A 4,756-nucleotide genomic window follows, 5' to 3' on the forward strand; every position below is an offset into this window, starting at 1 on the left:
AAGGTCCCCCCGCCATAGTTAACTGGGCAGCTGGACCCATTGGAAGCCCCTCGTGCTGTATACACCAGATATGGGTTTGCTGTAAAATGTCCATGTCAGGTAAAATGGAGTGGAAGGGTTGTGAGGCAACTCACTCCTGTATTGAAGAAAACTGATTTCCTTTGCACTTTTTGGAATGTCAACTTGGTGCTGTTTTGAACTGTTGTATAATGCATTTTTTACAGATTTATATGAAGAAAGCATATTTTTAGGAATAAAAACCTGGGGATTCATATGCATAGTTCTTTGAAGGTGGCAGGACACATTGAGAAAGTAGTTAGCAAAGCATATGGGATCTTGGGCTTCATAAATAGAGGTACTGAGTACAAAAGTAGGGAAGTTATGCTGATCCTGTATAAATTTCCAGTCGGTCCACAACCAGAGAATTGCATCCAGTTCTAGTCAACACACTTTTGGAGGGATGTGAGTGTCCTTGAGAGGGTGGAGGAGATTTACCAGAATGGTTCCAGACATGAGGGATTTTAGCTGTAAGGTTGGTTTGGAGAAGCTGGGGTTGTTCTCCTTGCAGCAAAGGAGATTGAGGGGAGATTTGATAGACATGTACAAGATTATAATAAATATGACAGGTTTAGATAACTTACAGGGCGATGGGGATAGAGCGGGGGAATGGGACTGAATGGATTGATTTACATGGGCTTGATGGGCAAAATGACTTCCTGTACTGTAGTGACTCCAGGACTCAATGACTCTCTCTCCTTCTCTCTCTCTCTCTCTCTGTCTATCGCTTTACCTCTCTCTGCCTCTCTCTCTCTATCTCTCTTTAGCTGGTCCTCTAACTTTCTATCGCACTCTCTCTCTCTCTTTTTTCACACTCACTCTCTCCATTACACACATATTTGTCAATCACATGTCAAAGAAGGAAGCGTAATGAAGGAATGTCTGTGCCCTTGAAAATGTTTCCAGCAGAATAGTTAAATGTTTAAAGTTTCTGTTGGGAGTTTGACCTGAGATGGTGAGACACAAGGATGTGAGGTTATTAAAGTCTTCACCAAATGTAATAGGGAATAATTTTCTTCACTGGTGAACCCAAAGGAACAAATATGGCACAAGAATGAGAAAAGTCAGAGGATTGAGAAACATCCAATGGTTCTTCACATATACAAGTCAGCAGACCCACAGAAAAACAGTAGGTTGAGAGTTCAGATCTAGTGATAGACTTGACAAATATCGAGCCAGTGCTTTATTCTTTATAAACGTGACATCTGTCCACTTGGCTATTGCACCTCGTCTCGATGTATCTGATAATACTGATACTATTTGTATTCCACAGTTGCTTTGAAATCACAGGCAATATAAATGGATTGGGAATGTCAATGGTCAGGAACCATCAATGGATTGGGAAAGTCAATGGACTGGAAAATATCAGTGGATTGGGAAATTCTATAGACTGAGTTAGATCAATGGATTGGGACAGTTCAGTACATTGTGAAACATCAATGGATTAGGAAACAGGAATTAAAGGGACAGATGGAGTTCAACCTGGAAAAGTGTGAAGTGATTCATTTTGGAAGGTCGAATTTGAATGCAGAATACAGGCTAAAAGACAGGATTCTTGGTAGTGTGGAGGAACAGAGGGATCTTGGGGTCCATGTCCATAGATCGCTCAAAGTTGCCACCCAAGTTTGATAGGGTTGTTAAGAAGGCGTATGGTGTGTTGGCTTTCATTAACAGGGGGATTGAGTTTAAGAGCCGCGAGGTTATGCTGCAGCTCTATAAAGCCCTGGTTAGACCACACTTGGAATATTGTGTTCAGTTCTGGTCGTCTCATTATAGGAAGGATGTGGAAGCTTTAGAGAGGGTGCAGAGGAGATTTATCAGGATGCTGTCTGGACTGGAGGGCGTGTCTTACGAAGAAAGGTTGAGGGTGCTGGGGCTTTTCCCATTGGAACGAAGAAGGATGAGAGGTGACTTGATAGAGGGGTACAAGATGATGATAGGCATAGATAGAGTGGATAGCCAGAGACTTTTTCCCAGGGCAGAAAGGGCTATCACCAGGGGGCATAATTTTAAGGTGATGGAGGAAGGTTTCGGGGAGATGTCAGAGGTAGGCTCTTTACACAGAGAATGGTGGGTGCGTGGAATGCACTGCCAGCGGTGGTAGTGGAAGCAGATACATTAGGGACATTTAAGTGACTCTTGGATAGGTACATGGATGATAGTAGAATGAAGGGTATGTAGGTAGTTTGATCTTGGAGTAGGTTAAAGGTTCGGCACAACATCATGGGCCGATGGGCCTGTACTGTGCTGTACTGTTCGATGTTCTATGTTCCAGATGAAAGGATTGCATTAATTAATGGATTAGAATGTGGAGAGGCAGGAGAAAATGATGCCATTTTAGGGGGCCGGGGGTTAGTAGAAACAGACCAGGTCTATTTTACTCTCTATCTCATTCCTTTCTTCTATCTGGCTCATTATCACATCCTCTCTCTCTCAGAGCGGTGGGAATCACTGGAACCCACACTTGTTGCTCAGGTTGTTTGGTTCCGGGAAAATACAAGGTCCACATCAGATTGACAGGAAAGATAAATGTGATTCAGAGCCAATCATATTCCTTTTGGTGATGTGTGCTCAGCCTTGTTCTATCAGCAAAGGCAGCAGGAAATGCAAATCCTGAAGAGTTTTGATAGAGTGAAGAAGGAGAAAGTGTTGCCAGTGACAGAAGGGTCAGTAACCAGAGGAAACACATTTAAAGTAATTGACAAAAGAATTAGAGTTGTGATGAGGAGATTGTTTTTTCAGCAGTGTGTTGCTCTGGTCTGGAATGCAATCCTGAAAGGTCAGTGGAAGCAGATTCAATGTTAACTCTAAATGGAATTGTATAAATACCTGACATGGAAAATATAACAGGACAATGGGGGAAAGGACAGGAGTGCGGGATGTGGGATTAATAGAATAGCTCTGTTAAATATCAAGCAAATGCACAGTAATAAGGTTGAGTGCTTGGACCTCAGTTATTTTCACTCTATCAATGGCAGAGAAGGCTCGAGGGACCATGTGGCTACTCCTCATGTTCTTCCCAGTGTCCAGGATAAAGTGTAACATCACACTGATTTCCAGATGGCCAAAACAAATGCAACGGACATCTTTTCTGTTAACATCACATTTAAAGTGAGAAACTAATCATAAGGCACAGACGAGGATTGAACCCGTGATATTCAGTTTACGAGACTGACGCCTTACCACTTGGCCACCATGCCTTGTGTTAATAAACACCTGAGGCTCCAGAGGAGGATTTGTGATTCTTTTTCAGTTTGGTTGAAACAGCATCGAGAAACATGCACAGAAATAAAGAGGGATTGTGGAATGGGAAACAGATCAGCCTCATTTACATCATCAGCATCATGAAATCTTCATTCAGACGTTCCATTCTCATCCTCAGCTTTTCTCACATCTGTACAATAATATAAGAGTGGACATTGGGTTGTTACTGGGCTGATTATATAAATAGACTATGTGCATCATCACAGGAAGTGATGTAATATAATCTGTCCGGCACCTCATGGAGAGTTGTCGATGAAACCTTCAATGCAAGATGTGTAGAGTAAACTCAGGTTATTTTAACCGTCAGATTCTTATAAATTGTGTACTGAGCCTTGACAGATATCAGAATATTATATGGGGGCCACAGTAAACCAAAGCAATGATGGAGAAATCTTTGCCTGTACCTTTGAAAAGGTCACTGGACTGAACCAAGCCGAGGAGTGGCCGAGATGGTTCCGGAGGTTTGCAAGGTATCGTACTGCATCGGGTCTCGTGCAGAAGCCAGACATGGAGCAGGTCAGTACACTATTGTCTGCCATGGAGGGAGTGTGTAGGCTACGTGTGAAGAAGTTATTAAGGCACTCAAGACCTATTTTAATTGAGGAAATAAATGTCATCGTGGAGCCAAAGTTAAAACGCTGCATTTGCTGACAATGCAACCACCAGGTGACGCTGTACTAGCACATGCGCAAATGCAGCCTCTTCCACTGAAACGTCACTGTCTGTGACATTCAGGCAGCTGCCAGGATTAAAGATGGAGCTACTCAATTTATCACAGAAAACAACTTAGACCCAAAAATACCCTCAAAGGTTGCCATCGCCGCCTCCGTCCCACCCCCAATAGTCCCCCGCGACCTCTTGTGCATTCGCCAGTTATATAGTACCAAGTCATCTTAATTCACCTAAAGTGAATTACTTTCGGAGCAGTGACTGTCACTTCATAAGCAAATATGGCACATATCTACACAATGGACATGTTTTGGTTGATACTCGGAGAACGTTGCGCTGTTTGAAGTCTCATCAGAAGGACAGCACCTCTGACAGTGCTGCACACCCTCTGTAATTCAGTGAGGTTTCATAGAGTCAGAGAGTTATACAGCACAGAAACAGGCCCTTCGGCCATCGTGTCCGTGCCGGCCATCAAGTACCTGTCTATTCTAATCCCATTTTCCAGCACGTGGCCGTAGCCTTGTATTCTGTGGCGTTTTGAGTGCTCATCTAGATACTTCTTAAATGTTGTGAGGGTTCCTGCCTCCACCACTCCTTCAGGCAATGTGTTCCAGATTCCAACCACCCTCGAGGTGAAACATTTTTTCCTCAAATCCCCTCTAAACAGTGCCATCCCATTCTCCGGACGATCATTCCCTGCTTCCCCCCATCCCACTCTCTGACTGCTCACTCCCCGCTTCCCCCACCACCACCCCAATCCTGCTCT

General features: G+C 43.7%; 1 non-coding gene across 1 annotated transcript; it reads right to left on the minus strand.

Annotated features, from left to right (window-relative positions):
• Positions 1-3,185: 3,185 nt before the first annotated feature.
• On the minus strand, positions 3,186-3,257 carry trnat-cgu (transfer RNA threonine (anticodon CGU)). The gene has a single exon. It is a non-coding gene; the product is annotated as a tRNA-Thr (tRNA).
• Positions 3,258-4,756: the final 1,499 nt, after the last annotated feature.

This window comes from Heterodontus francisci, unplaced genomic scaffold (assembly GCF_036365525.1).
Source record: "Heterodontus francisci isolate sHetFra1 unplaced genomic scaffold, sHetFra1.hap1 HAP1_SCAFFOLD_597, whole genome shotgun sequence".
NCBI classification, from domain to species: Eukaryota; Metazoa; Chordata; class Chondrichthyes; order Heterodontiformes; family Heterodontidae; genus Heterodontus; species Heterodontus francisci.